A 16,238-nucleotide genomic window follows, 5' to 3' on the forward strand; every position below is an offset into this window, starting at 1 on the left:
CAAGCATTCATTCAGAGAACAAAAATTATTGCCACCACATATAATTAATTATAATTTTTTTTATTATTAAGAACTCGAAAAATATAAATTACTTCTTTATTCTAAAAATCTACTATTTTATTCATATCTGATGATGATGAGAAAAATAAATTATAACTTAATTGGAAATAAAACCAGAATAGATATGCTAATTACTACTACTACTACTATATATCTTCTAAGGTAAATTCCTATAATAACACTATCACAGAGTTAACGTTAAAATTAGAACTCAACAACCTGTGTTTTGCAAAGTGGATGTTCCTCTGATCTGTGGGGTGCTTGGTCCTTCAAGGATTAATTTCTGGCGCTTCAGCTCCCTTAAATCATGCCCTTGCTCTTCTTGTTCCCTTAGGTGCCATGAACAACTGATGAGTTTTAGCTCAGTGATCATGGCAAATCACACCAAACTTAGAGGTTTTCATGTCCTCAAGCAAAAGAAAGGATATGAGAGGAATAGAGGGAGAGGCAATTTCGAAATCCAAAAGATATGATGAGTTGAAAAAGATTTGAAAAAGATTTGGATTGGAAAAAGATTTGTGTTTATGAATTAAGATACATTTGATATTTTTGAAAAAGGGATTTTAGAAATTAGGGTTTTTAGAAATTAGGATTAAATTTTTTTTTGAAATTAAAGGATGACATTTTGAAACATGTTTATGCAAGAAATTATGAATTGAAACATAAAAATTTAGAAAATTTGTAAAGAAAAACGGATTTTACCTCCTCCCCACCAGTCTGGCGTTAAACGCCCAAATGCTGCATGTTTTGGGCGTTTAACGCCCAATTGCTGCTTCTCTTGGGCGTTCAATGCCCAGCTGTTGCTTCTTTCTGGCGTTGAACGCCAGGAAGTCCTTTATCACTGGGCGTTTTTCTAAACGCCCAGGATGCTGTAATTCTGGCGTTAAACGCCCAGAAGGAGCTTCTTTCTGGCGTTCAACGCCCAGATGGCTATCCTTACTGGCGTTGAACGCCTAGTGGATGCTTCTTTTGGGCGTTCAATGCCCAAAACGTTTCTTACTGGCTTTTTCACGCCAGTGAGCTTCCAAATTCCCCTGTAACTATGTGAATTCAATCAATTGCTATTTTACATTTTGAAGATACTTTGACATATACCTGTAAGAATTAATTAGCAAAAACAAATAAAATTAAATTTTGTGAATGGCTGGGTTGCCTCCCAGCAAGCGCTTCTTTATTGTCCTTAGCTGGACTATTACTGAGCTCTAATCAAGTTTCAGTTTTGAGCATTCTTGCTCAAAATTGCCTTAAAGATAATGTTTAACTCTCTGTCCATTAACAATGAATTTTTTGTTAGAGTCATTATCCTGAAGCTCTACGTATCCATATGGTGATACACTTGTAATCACATATGGACCTCTCCACCGGGATTTTAATTTCCCTGGGAATAATTTGAGCCTAGATTTAAATAGCAGAACTTTCTGCCCCGACTCAAAGACTCTGGATGACAGCTTCTTATCATGCCATCTTTTTGCTTTCTCTTTGTAAATTTTTGCATTCTTGAAAGCATTGAGTCTAAATTCCTCTAGCTCATTTAACTGGAGCAATCGTTTTTCTCCAACTAACATGGCATCAAGGTTCAGGAATCTGGTTGCCCAGAAGGCCTTGTGTTCCAGTTCCACTGGCAAGTGACATGCCTTTCCATACACGAGCTGGTATGGAGAGGTCCCTATAGAGGTCTTGAATGCTGTTCTGTATGCCCACAGAGCATCATCCAAGCTTCTTGCCCAATCCTTTCTACGGTTAATTACAGTTCGTTCCAGGATTCTTTTAAGTTCTCTGTTAGGGACTTCAGCTTGCCCATTTGTCTGTGGATGATATGGAGTGGCTACCCTGTGGCTAACTCCATAACGAACCAAAGCAGACTGAAGCTGTTTATTGCAGAAATGAGTGCCCCCATCACTGATTAGTACTCTAGGGGTGCCAAATCTGCTGAAGATTTATTTCTGGAGGAATTTTAACACTGTCTTAGTGTCATTAGTATGTGTTGCAATAGCTTCCACCCATTTGGATACATAATCCACTGCCACCAGAATATAAGTGTTTGAGTATGATGGTGGGAAAGGTCCCATGAAGTCAATACCCCATACATCAAACAACTCAATCTCTAAGATCCCTTGTTGAGGCATAGCATAACTGTGAGGCAGATTACCAGATCTTTGGCAACTGTCACAATTAAGTACAAATACTCGGGAGTCTTTATAGAGAGTAGGCCAGTAGAAGCCACATTGGAAGACACTTGTGGCTGTTCGCTCACTTCCAAAATGTCCTCTATACTGTGATCCATGGCAGTGCCATAGGATCTTCTGCGCTTCTTCTTTAGGCACACATCTACGGATTACTCCGTCTGCACATCTCTTAAAGAGATACGGCTCATCCCAAAGATAATACTTTGCATCCGTGATTAGCTTCTTTGATTGCTGTCTACTGTATTCTTTGGGTATGAATCTCACTGCCATGTAGTTTGCAATATCTGCAAACCATGGCACTTCCTGGATGGCAAAGAGTTGCTCATCCAGAAAGTTTTCAGAAATCTCAGTAAGAGGGAAGGACGCCCCTTCTACTGGTTCTATTTGGGACAGGTGATCTGCTACCTGATTCTCTGTCCCCTTTCTGTCTCTTATTTCTATATCAAACTCTTGCAGAAGCAACACCCATCTTATAAGTCTGGGTTTTGAATCCTGCTTTGTGAGTAGATATTTAAGAGCAGCATGATCAGTGTACACAATCACTTTTGATCCTACTAAATAGGATCTGAATTTGTCAATGGCGTAAACCACTGCAAGTAGTTCATTTTCTGTGGTTGTGTAGTTCTTCTGTGCGTCATTTAAAACACGACTGGCATAGTAAATGACGTGCAGAAGCTTGTCATGCCTTTGTCCCAATACTGCACCAATGGCATGGTCACTGGCATCACACATTAGTTCAAATGGCAATGTCCAGTTTGGTGCAGAGATGATTGGTGCTGTGACCAAGTTAGCCTTCAGAGTCTCAAATGCCTGCAGACACTCTTTATCAAAGATAAATGGCGTGTCAGCAACTAGCAGGTTGCTCAGAGGTTTGGCGATTTTTGAAAAATCCTTTATAAACCTCCTATAGAATCCTGCATGCCCCAGAAAGCTTCTGATTGCCTTAACATTGGCAGGTGGTGGTAATTTTTCAATTACCTCTACCTTAGCATGATCCACCTTTATTCCCTTGTTCGAAATTTTGTGCCCAAGGACAATTCCTTCAGTCACCATAAAGTGACACTTCTCCCAGTTTAAAACCAGGTTAGTCTCTTGGCATCTCTTTAGAACAAGTGCTAGATGGTTAAGGCAAGAGCTGAATGAGTCTCCAAATACTGAAAAGTCATCCATGAAGACTTTCAAAAATTTTTCCACCATATCAGAGAAAATTGAGAGCATGCACCTCTGAAAGGTTGCAGGTGCATTGCACAGGCCAAATGGCATCCTTCTGTATGCAAATACTCCAGATGGACATGTGAATGCCGTTTTCTCTTGATCTTGGAGATCTACTGCAATTTGATTATAACCTGAATATCCATCCAGGAAGCAATAGTATTCATGACTTGCTAGTCTTTCTAGCATCTGGTCTATGAATGGTAAAGGAAAATGATCCTTTCTGGTGGCTGTATTGAGCCTTCTATAATCAATACACATACGCCACCCTGTAACTGTTCTTGTAGGAACTAGTTCATTTTTTTCATTATGAACCACTGTCATGCCTCCCTTCTTAGGGACGACCTGGACAGGGCTTACCCAGGGGCTATCAAAAATAGGATAAATAATCCCAGCCTCTAGTAATTTAGTGACCTCCTTCTGCACCACTTCCTTCATAGCTGGATTCAGCTGCCTTTGTGGTTGGACCACTGGCTTGGCGTCACCCTCCAATAGGATCTTGTGCATGCATCTGGCTGGGCTAATGCCCTTAAGATCACTGATGGACCACCCAAGAGCTGTCTTGTGTGTCCTTAGCACTTGAATTATTGCTTCCTCTTCCTGTGGCTCTAAGGTAGAGCTTATGATTACATGAAAGGTATCACCTTCTCCCAGAAATGCATATTTCAGGGATGGTGGTAATGGTTTTAGCTCGGGTTTGGGAGGTTTCTCCTCTTCCTGAGGGATTTTCAGAGGTTCTACTATTCTCCCTGATTCCTCCAGATCAGGCTGAGCATCTTTAAAGATGTCATCTAGCTCTGATTCGAGACTCTCAGCCATATTGACCTCTCTTACCATAGAGTCAATAATATCAACACTCATGCAGTCATTTGAGGTGTCTGGATGTTGCATGGCTTTGACAACATTCAACTTGAACTCCTCCTCATTGACTCTCAGTAGGAAAGGCAAATGGCCCAACCTTGACAATCATGTCTTCAATCACGCCTGATGGGTATTTAATGGAGCCATCAGCAAGTTGAAGACATATCCGGGTTGGTTTGACTTCTTCATTCAAACCAAGCTTTGTGATAATAGATGCAGGTATTAAGTTGATACTTGCCCCAAGATCACATAGAGCCTGCTTGGTACAAGTACCCTCTAATGTGCATGGTATCATAAAGCTTCCGGGATCCTTAAGCTTCTCAGGTAAGCTTTCCAGGATAACTGCACTGCATTCTTCAGTGAGGTAAACTTTTTTAGTTTCCCTCCAATACTTCTTTTGACTTAAGATCTCTTTCATGAACTTGGCATAAGAGGGTATTTGCTCAAGTGGTTCTGCAAACAGAATCTTTATTTTAAGAGTCCTGAGATAGTCTGCAAAGCGGGCAAATTGCTTATCCTGTTCCGCTTGGCAGAGTTTTTGAGGATAAGGCATTTTGGCTTTGTATTCCTCAACCTTAGTTGCTGCAGGTTTATTACCTGTAGAAGTGGGTTGGAAAGCCTTTTTAGAAGGGTTGTTATCAGCACTTGTAAGTGACTGATCCCCCACTGGCGTTTGAATGCCAGGGGTGGAAGCTGGAGTGGCGTTAGACGCCAACTCCTTATCTGTTACTGGCGTCTGAACGCCAGAACTGTGCTCCCTTTGGGCGTTCAATGCCGGATTCATGCTTGTTTCTGGCGTTGAATGCCAGGAATGAGCATGGTCTGGGCGTTCAGCGCCAGCATTATTCCTCTATGGGCTCTGATTGTCCTCAAAGGGATTTTGAGTAGCCATTTGTTCATTTCTTGGCTTCCTGCTGCTTTGAAGTGAGGTATTTAATGTTTTCCCACTTCTTAATTGAACTGCTTGGCATTCTTCTGTTATTTGTTTTGACAGTTGCTTTTCTGTTTGCTTTAACTGTACTTCCATATTCCTGTTAGCCATTCTTGTTTCCTGTAGTATTTCCTTGAATTCGGCTAGCTGCTGAGTTAAAAAGTCTAATTGCTGATTGAATTCATTAGCCTGATCTACAAGACTGAGTTCAGCAGTTACTGTTTTAGCTTCTTCTTTCATGGAAGATTCACTGCTTAGGTACAGATGCTAATTTCTGGCAACTGTATCAATAAGCTCTTGAGCTTCTTCAATTGTTTTTCTCATATGTATAGATCCACCAGCTGAGTGATCTAGAGAAATCTGAGCTTTTTCTGTAACCCCATAGTAAAAGATGTCTAATTGCACCCACTCTGAAAACATTTCAGAGGGGCATTTTCTCAGCATCTCTCTGTATCTCTCCCAAGCATCATAAAGAAATTCATAATCTCCTTGTTTGAAGCCTTGGATGCTCAGCCTTAGCTGTGTCATCCGTTTTGGAGGAAAATAGTGATTCAGGAATTTTTCTGACAGCTGTTTCTATGTCCTTATGCTATTCTTAGGTTGGTTATTTAACCACCTCTTAGCTTGATCTTTTACAGCAAATGGAAACAGTAATAATCTGTAGACATCCTGATCTACTTCCTTATCATGTACTGTGTCAGCAATTTGTAAAAATTGTGCCAGAAACTCTGTAGGTTCTTCATGTGGAAGACTAGAATACTGGCAGCTTTGCTGCACCATGATAATGAGCTGAGGATTCAACTCAAAGCTACTAACTCCAATGGAGGGTATACAGATACTACTCCCTTATGAAGCAGAATTGGGGTTAGCATATGACCCCAGAGTCCTCCTGGACTATTCATTTCCACTTAGTTCCATGATGGAGCAAGGGAGATGGTATAGATGTTGATATTGTCTATTTTATTTAATTTATTATATAAAGAAAATTGATTTTCGAAATAATAAAATAAAATAAAATAAAAATAAAAATAAAAATAAAATAAATAAAGAAAGAAAATTAAAAATTAAAAATTTGAAAACTTTTATGAAGATTTTCGAAAATTTGAGGAGAGAGAAAGTGGTTAGGATATTTTTGAAAAAGATATTTTTTTTTAAACTTAAAAAGATAAGAATTGAAAAATTTTGAAATTGAAATCTGAAATTTTATATAAAAATTTCGAAAATGTAGTTTAAAATTAGTTAGAAAAGATATTTTTTTGAATTTTGAATTTTATGATGAAAGAGAAAAACACACAAAAGACACAAGACCTAAAATTTTTTTAGATCTAATGCTCCTTATTTTCGAAAATTTTGGAGGGAAAACACCAAGGAACACCAAACTTTAAAAATTTTAAGATTAAAACACAAGAAAGACTCAAGAACACCTTGAAGATTCACAAGAACACCAAGAACAAAAGAAAGAACACCAAACTTAAAATTTTTAGAAGACTTTAATAAAATTTTGAAAATTATGAAAAGATTAACAAGAAAACACCAAACTTAAATTTTGGCACAAGATTAGATCAAGAAAAATTATTTTTGAAAAAAAAAAGATTTTAAAAAGAAGATGCCCGATTGCCAAGAACATAGACCAACGCTCTAGCCAATTGGGAGTAAATGTAACACTTGTTCTAAATAGGTATATTCCTTTTGGAAGATTAATGCTTTTAAAAAAAGACACAAGTGAAACAAGAAAAGACACAGAACAAGAAAAAAACTAAAAATCAAACAAGAAAAATAAACAAGAACAACTTAAAGATCAAAGAAAAGAAATTCGAAAATTTAAAAGAAAAATATAAAATATGCAATTAACACCAAACGTATAACAAGACACTAGACTCAAAGAAAAATTAAAAATTAATAAAGAAAAATAATATTTTTGAAAAGAAAATAAAAGACTCTTACCCAATTGCCAAAATCTTCCTAATCTAAGAAATAAAATAAACCTTTAGTTGTTTAAACTCTAACAATCCCCGGCAACGGCGCCAAAAACTTGGTGCACGAAATTGCAATCACACTTTTGCAATCTGCACAACTAACCACCAAGTGCACTGGGTCGTCCAAGTAATACCTTACGTGAGTAAGGGTCGAATCCCACGGAGATTGTTGGCTTGAAGCAAGCTATGTCTTATTAATCTTAGTCAAGATGCCAATAAGGTTTTTTGGATTTAATTGTAAGAAGTAAAAGTGTTTGGAATAAGTAATTGTTACTTAATAATGGAGAATATGTTGGAGTTTTGGAGATGCTTTATCCTCTGAATTTCAACTCTTCCTTGAAATCCTTTTTTCACACACAAGGCTCCTTCCATGGCAAGCTATATGTAGGGTGTCACCGTTGTCAATGGTTACTTCCATCCTCTCAGTGAAAATGGTCCAAATGCTCTGTCACAGCACGGCTAATCAGCTGTTGGTTCTCGATCATTCGGAATAGAATCCATTGATTCTTTTATGTTTGTCATCACGCCCAACACTCATGAGTTTGAAGCTTGTCACAGTCATCCAATCCCAGAATCCTACTCGGAATACCACAGACAAGGTTTAGACTTTCCGGATTCTCATGAATGCCACCATCAATTCCAGCTTATACCACGAAGATTCTGATTAAGGAATCTAAGAGATACTCATTCAATCTGATGTAGAACGGAGGTGGTTGTCAGGCACACGTTCATGGATTGAGGAAGGTGATGAGTGTCACGGATCATCACCTTCTTCACGTTTAAGCGCGAGTGAACATCTTAGATAATAACAAGCGTGTTTGAAAGGAAAACAAAAGTAATTGCATTAATTCATCGAGACACTGCAGAGCTCCTAATGAGCGGATAATTTATACGCTTTTTGGCATTGTTTTTAGTATGTTTTTAGTATGATCTAGTTAGTTTTTAGTATATTTTTATTAGTTTTTTGTTAAAATTCACTTTTCTGGACTTTACTATGAGTTTGTGTGTTTTTCTGTGATTTCAGGTATTTTCTGGCTGAAATTGAGGGACCTGAGCAAAAATCTGATTCAGAGACTAAAAAGGACTGCAGATGCTGTTGGATTCTGACCTCCCTGCACTCGAAGTGGATTTTCTGGAGCTACAGAAGCCTAATTGGCGCGCTCTCAACGGCGTTGGAAAGTAGACATCCTGGGCTTTCCAGCAATATATGATAGTCCATACTTTGCCCAAGATTTGATGGCCCAAACCGGCGTTCAAAGTCACCTTCAAGATTTCCAGCGTTAAACGCCGGAACTGGCACCCAAATGGGAGTTAAACGCCCAAACTGGCACTAAAGCTGGCGTTTAACTCCAAGAAGAGTCTCTACAAGAAAATGCTTCATTTCTCAGCCCAAGCACACACCAAGTGGGCCCGGAAGTGGATTTTTATGTCTTTTACTCATCTCTGTACACCCTAGGCTACTAGTTTTCTATAAGTAGGACCTTTTACTATTGTATTGAGATATCGGGGTAGCTATCTTCATTTTTATGCTATCTTAGATCATTGGGAGGCTGGCCATTCGGCCATGCCTAGACCTTGTTCTTATGTATTTTCAACGGTGGAGTTTCTACACACCATAGATTAAGGTGTGGAGCTCTGCTGTACCTCGAGTATTAATGCAATTACTATTGTTCTTCCATTCAATTCCGCTTGTTCTTGTTCTAATATATCACTTGTTCTTCAACTTGATGAATGTGATGATCCGTGACACTCATCATCATTCTCACTTATGAACGTGTGACTGACAACCACCTCCGTTCTACCTTCGATTGAGTGAATATCTCTTGGATTCCTGATTGCACGATGCATGGTTGATCGCCTGACAACCAAGTGCTCAACCCCAACAATGGAGTTTAGAGACTCATGCCATCAAAGAGTATGTAATTCAGATCTGAAAATGTCATAAGGTACAAGATAAGTCTCTAAAAGTTGTTTAAATAGTAAACTAGTAACCTAGGTTTACAGAAAATGAGTAAACTAAGATAATTTGTGCAGAAATCCACTTATGGGGCCCACTTGGTGTGTGCTGGGGCTGAGACTAAAGCTTCTCACGTGCTTGGGCTGTTTCTAGAGTTGAACGCCAGGTTGTAACGTGTTTTGGGCGCTGAACTCTAACTTGTAACCTGTTTCTGGCGCTGGACGCCAGACAGCAGCATGAAACTGGCGTTTTATCTTCGCGCAAAGTATGGACTATTATCTTCGTGCATCAATTGGACTTCTGTAGCTCCAAAAAATCCATTCCAAGTGCAGAGAGGTCAGGATCCAATAGCATCAGTAGTCCTTTTTCAGCCTAACTCAGATTTTTGCTCAGCTCCCTCAATTTCAGCCAGAAAATACCTGAAATCACAGAAAAACACACAAACTCATAGTAAAGTCCAGAAATATAATTTTTGCCTAAAAACTAATAATATTCTAGTAAAACTAATTAAAACATGCTAAAATCTACATGAAATTACTCCCAAAAAGCGTATAAAATATCCGCTCATCAGTACTCTTCCTCTTCCTCAGCATCAACAACTCTTTTCCCTCTTGCTTCTCTCCTTAATCTAAGAAAGGTCCTCTCAGGTTCAAAATCAATGGAAGTTGAAGCTCCGCTTTTTCTCCCTATCACACAACCAACAGAGCACACAGCAAAAAATAAAATGAAGAGATTATTTTTGTTAGAGTGGCTGTTAGTGTGAGTGGTGCAAATTATCAAATAGTTAATGGGTTAGTGAACAGAATTGTAAATAACAACAAAGAAAAGGGAAACAAAGAGGGTAAAGGGGATGAAGGAAGAAGATAACTGAAACTAAAGGTAAATGACTAGGAAAAATAAACAAACAAAAGAAAAATGCTCAATCTAGTGCACTTCCAACTTAATCATTGTCGATACAAAATCAATCCCCGACAACGGCGCCATAAACTTGATGCGCGAAAACTTGCCTCTCAACAAATTTCCCTTCGGCAAGTATACCGAATTGTAGTCAAGTAAAAACTCAAAATAGAGTGAGGTCGAATCCCACAGGGATTGATTGGTCAAGCAACTTTAGTTGGAAGATTGTGCTAGTTGAGCTAAACAGAAATTGAGTTGAAAAATGCAGAAAATTAAATGGCAGGAAAGTAAATTGTAGAATCTTAAATGGGGATTTGGGGAAATGAGCATGAAGATAAATGGCATAAAGTAAAGAGAATGGGTAAGATTAAAAATGAGGGATTCATTGGGCTTAGGAGATGTTGCATTCTCCGAATCAAGTTCATTCTCATCTCTTCATTAATCAATGCATTCATTGATCTCCTTGGCAATCTTAGGTGATTGGATCCCAATTCCTTGGCAACCCAATCTCTCTAAGCTTGAACAATTGCCCAATTCCTTGATTTAATTGCTCATGGGAAGAGATGAAGTATGGTCACTGATTATACCACATATATTTCCAAATCAAAGTGTTGGGAGGATTACATGTCACTATATCCGTGCAAACCCCAATTTGGTCCAACATGAGAAAGCATTTCTAGCATGATCTCCTCATCCCTTTTCCAAGGCTCAGAGGAGATCCAATTATGGAGAGTTTCTTTTTCAAGACAACTAACCAATTGAATTAAGATCGAAAGCTTTCTAGTAAATCAAGAGAAAAGAAAGAGGAAGAAGAATGAAAACTACAATTGATCCATCAAATTACAATAGGGCTCCCTAACTCGATGAAAGGGGTTTAGTTGTTCATAGCTCTAGAAATCAAAAATGGTAGAGAAGAGTACATTCTCCACAAACTAGAAAGTGCAGAAAAGTAAATATACAGAGTGTAGTTCTCAAAATTGCCAAGCTCTTTTCTAGTTCAAAACTACTCCTATATATACTACTCTTCTTGATCTTCTAGTTATTTCTTCAAGTCTTTGATATGGGCCTTTGATCTTGAGTTGAAGCAGTTACAATCTTCAGTCGGCTCAGCCTTGCTTGCAGAAAAGTGAGTTAGGCATGGACGTTAGTTAGGATGTTAATGGTGTTAACGTTAAGTGAAAATATGGGTTCGAGAACGTTAGTGACGATCACCTTTTTCACTAACGTTCCAAACCAAAATGATCCACGTTAACTTCAATGTTAGTGGCACTAATGTGACCACTAACGTTGCCTCTTGGTCCTTCGCAAACGTTATTGGCATTCACCTTTTACAATAACGTTGCTTTTTGCCTCTTTTCCCCACGTTAGAGTTCACGTTAGTATAACTAATGTGACCCTTAACGTGGGCATGCCTAAACTTTGAGAGCATTAGTGACACTTACCTTTGTCACTAACGCTCCAAACGCCACTCCTTCCCACGTTAGAGTTCACGTTAATTGGATTAACGTGGTGGTGATTGCCATCTCCAATGTTAGTGACAAAGGTGAGTGTCACTAACATTGGCTCATCATGTTTAGCTCCACGTTAATCTTCACGTTAGTGGTCTTAACGTGACCACTAACGTGGGCACTCTTGGCTTAGTCCAACATTAGTGACAAAGGTGAGTGTCACTAATGTTGGCAATTGCTTCCTCCTCCCATATTAGAGTTCACGTTAATTGCATTAACGTGACTCTTAACGTGGCTAGATGTGCCTTTTTGCAACGTTAGTGGCATTCGCTTTTACCACTAACATTGGAGACTCCTTTTTTCCTCCACGTTAGCTACCACGTTAATGTACTTAATGCGGCAACTAACGTGGGCTATGATGGCTTCGAAGGCGTTATTGGCGATCACTTTTTCCATTAACGTTACAAGCTTGTCCCCATTCCACGTTAATGGTCACGTTAATTAGATTAACATGGCTGCTAACGTGGCTCTTTCTTGCTTCCTTTGTACCGAAATCAAGCAATTAAAGTGCATCAAAGCTCTGTTCCAAGTCATGAGATTATGCATCATCAATTATATCATTGAATTCCTGCCTAATTCTCATGAAATCATGTAAAGTTCACAATGTTTGCTTGAATCAAGGTGTAAGTGTATTTTTGTCCAAAACTTGCTTATTTACTAAGAAAATGCATGAAACTACCCTAAAACAATAAAGAAAATGTTAGTGAAACTGGCCAAGATGCCATGGTGATAAACCCCATTTTTAGGATTTATTTTTTATTGAATTTAGAGGATTTCATCAACCTTTTGTCACATTTAGCCAAGGAATTAGCATGATTTTGTAATCTCTTCCGTAATTGTGCTTAAGTGTAAAAACATGCTTTTTAAACCTTATTTTGATGAATTCTAATTCCTCCTTAATTATATAAGATGCCTTGATATGTTTGCTAGTAATTCCAAGATTGAAATAGGCTAGGCATGGATCAAAGGAGCAAGGAAGGAAGCATACAAATGGAGAGAAGCATAAAAAGCCAAAGCAAAGAATTCGACCAAGCACGCGCACGCGCACAAGGCACCCGCATGCACATTACGGAATTAGCTGAGGACGCGCACGCGTACCGTGCGCGCATGCGTCACAGTCCACACGTGATCTTATTAAAGCAACACGTGCCTAGCGATTTTGGAGAGTTTTGGACCCATTTTGGCACCAGAATTATGGTAGAAAGGATTAAAAGGACCAAGGATGAAAGGGGATTCATCATATAGATTGATTCACTAAGGAGTTAGTTTTAGTTTAGAGTTAGTTTTCTAGAGAGAGAAGCTCTCACTTCTCTCTAGAATTAGAATTAGGTTTAGGTTAATCTCTCCTCTTAGATTTAGGTTTAATTCATGCTTTGCTTTACTTTTCCTTTATCAATTCTTACTCTTCTCATCTTCCTCTTTCTAGTTATGTGCTTTAATAATTGTAATCCCTTATTTTGTTTTGGATAGATTGTTGTTCCTTTGTTCTCTTTCAATAATATAATTTGAGGTAATTCATGATAATTGTGATTTCCTTGATTGTTGTTGTTAATTCTTTGCATTCAATTGTTGTTAGAACTCATTCTTGTTGTGATTTGCTATACTTTTCTTTTGTACCTTCCAAGTGTTTGATTAAATTCTTGGGAGAATGTTAGAATAGAATTTAATGTTCTTGCTTGAGAAGGTAACTTAGGACTTCTTGAGTTACTAATGTCCAAGAGATTAATTATTGGGAGCCATTGACTCTAGTTCTCACTAATTGAATTAGTGGAGAGTTAGGACCTGTGGACTAGGATTGATATAGCTCACTTGAATTTCCTTTACTAGTTAGATGATGATTTAATGGGATTAATCCTTGCCAATTCTCATGTTGTGATTAGTAATTAGGATAGAGATCTTTGACCACCAACCCTTGCCAAGACCTTTTTAGCCATTAGTTTACTTTTTGCCATTTATCTTTCATGTTTCTTATTAGAACCTGGTGGACGAAATTATGATCACTACAACTTCGCACAACTAACCAGCAAGTGTACTGGGTCGTCCAAGTAATAAACCTTACGCGAGTAAGGGTCGATCCCACAGAGATTGTTGGTATGAAGCAAGCTATGGTCACCTTGTAAATCTTATTCAGGCAAACTCAAATGATTATGGATGATGAATAAAACATAAATATAAAGATAGAGATACTTATGCAATTCATTGGTGGGAATTTCAGATAAGCGTATGAAGATGCTTTGTCCCTTCCGTCTCTCTGCTTTCCTACTGTCTTCATCCAATCCTTCTTACTCCTTTCCATGGCAAGCTGTATGCAAGGGTTTCACCGTTGTCAGTGGCTACCTCCCATCCTCTCAGTGGAAATTTTCAACGCACCCTATCACGGCACGGCTATCCAGCTGTTGGTTCTCGATCATGTCGGAATAGAATCCAGTGATTCTTTTGCGTCTGTCACTAACGCCCCACAATCGCGAGTTTGAAGCTCGTCACAGTCATTCAATCATTGAATCCTACTCAGAATACCACAGACAAGGTTTAGACCTTCCAGATTCTCTTGAATGCCGCCATCAGTTCTAGCTTATACCACGAAGATTCCGGTTAAAGAACCCAAGAGATAAACATTAGAGCCTTGTTTGCTTGTAGAACAGAAGTGGTTGTCAGTCACTTGTTCATAAGTGAGAATGATGATGAGCGTCACATAATCATCACATTCATCATGTTCTTGGGTACGAATGAATATCTTGGAATAAGAACAAGCTGAATTGAATAGAAGAACAATAGTAATTGCATTAATACTCGAGGTACAGTAGAGCTCCACACCTTAATCTATGGTGAGTAAAAATTCCACCGTTGAAAATACATAAGAACAAGAGTGATCATTGGCTTCAGTCCCAGAGAGGGAACCAGAAGAACCAAGATGAAAATACAATAGTAAAAGGTCCTACTTATAGAGAACTAGTAGCCTAGGGTTTACAAAGATGAGTAAATGACAGAAAAATCCACTTCCGGGCCCACTTGGTGTGTGCTTGGGCAGAGCATTGAAGCATTTTTGTGTAGAGACTCTTCTTGAAATTAAACGCCAGCTTTTATGCCAGTTTGGGCGTTTAACTCCCATCCTTGTGCTAGTTCCGGCGTTTAACGCTGGGAATTCTGAGGGTGACTTTGAACGCCAGTTTGGGCCATCAAATCTTGGGAAAAGTATGGACTATCATATATTGCTGGAAAGCCCAGGATGTCTACTTTCAAACGCCGTTGAGAGCGCGCCAATTAGGCGTCTGTAGCTCGAGAAAATCCACTTTGAGTGCTGAGAGGTCAGAATCCAACAGCATCTGCAGTCCTTTTTAGTCTCTGAATCAGATTTTTGCTCAGGTCCCTCAATTTCAGCCAGAAAATACTTGAAGTCACAGAAAAACACACAAACTCATAGTAAAGTCTAGAAAAGTGAATTTTAACTAAAAACTAATAAAAATATACTAAAAACTAACTAGAACATACTAAAAACATACTAAAAACAATGCCAAAAAGCGTACAAATTATCCGCTCATCACAACACCAAACTTAAATTGTTGCTTGTCCTCAAGCAACTGAAAATCAAATAAGATAAAAAGAAGAGAATATACAATGAATTCCAAAAACATCTATGAAGATCAGTATTAATTAGATGAGCGGGGCTTTTAGCTTTTTGCCTCTGAACAGTTTTGGCATCTCACTCTATCCTTTGAAATTCAGAATGATTGGCTTCTTTAGGAACTCAGAATCCAGATAGTGTCATTGATTCTCCTAGTTAAGTATGATGATTCTTGACACAGCTACTTATTGAGTCTTGGCCGTGACCCAAAGCACTCTGTCTTCCAGTATTACCACCGGATACATACATGCCACAGACACATAATTGGGTGAACCTTTTCAGATTGTGACTCAGCTTTGCTAGAGTCCCCAATTAGAGGTGTCCAGGGTTCTTAAGCACACTCTTTTTGCCTTGGATCACAACATTATTTCTTTCTCTTTTTCTCTTTTTTTTTTCTTTTTTTTCGTTTTCTTTTCTTCTTCTCTTTTTTTTCTTTCGTTTTTCTCCTTCTTTTTTTTTGTATTCACTGCTTTTTCTTGCTTCAAGAATCATTTTTATGATTTTTCAGATCCTCAGTAACATGTCTCCTTTTTCATAATTCTTTCAAGAGCCAACATTCATGAACCACAAATTCAAAAGGCATATGCACTGTTTAAGCATACATTCAGAAAACAAAAGTATTGCCACCACATCAAAATAATTAATCTGTTATAAAATTCAAAATTCATGCAATTCTTTTCTTTTTCAATTAAGAACATTTTTCATTCAAGAAAGGTGATGGATTCATAGGACACTCATAACTTTAAGGCATAGACACTAAGACACTAATGATCACAAGCCACAAACATAGATAAACATAAGCATTATTTTCGAAAAACAGGAAAATAAAGAACAAGGAAATTAAAGAATGGGTCCACCTTAGTGATGGCGGCTAGTTCTTGCTCTTGAAGATCCTATGGAGTGCTTGAGCTCCTCAATGTCTCTTCCTTGTCTTTGTTGCTCCTCTCTCATGATTCTTTGATCTTCTCTAATTTCATGGAGGATAATGGAATGTTCTTGGTGCTCCACTCTTAGTTGTCCCATGTTGG

Source organism: Arachis hypogaea, chromosome 5 (assembly GCF_003086295.3).
Source record: "Arachis hypogaea cultivar Tifrunner chromosome 5, arahy.Tifrunner.gnm2.J5K5, whole genome shotgun sequence".
NCBI lineage: Eukaryota > Viridiplantae > Streptophyta > Magnoliopsida > Fabales > Fabaceae > Arachis > Arachis hypogaea.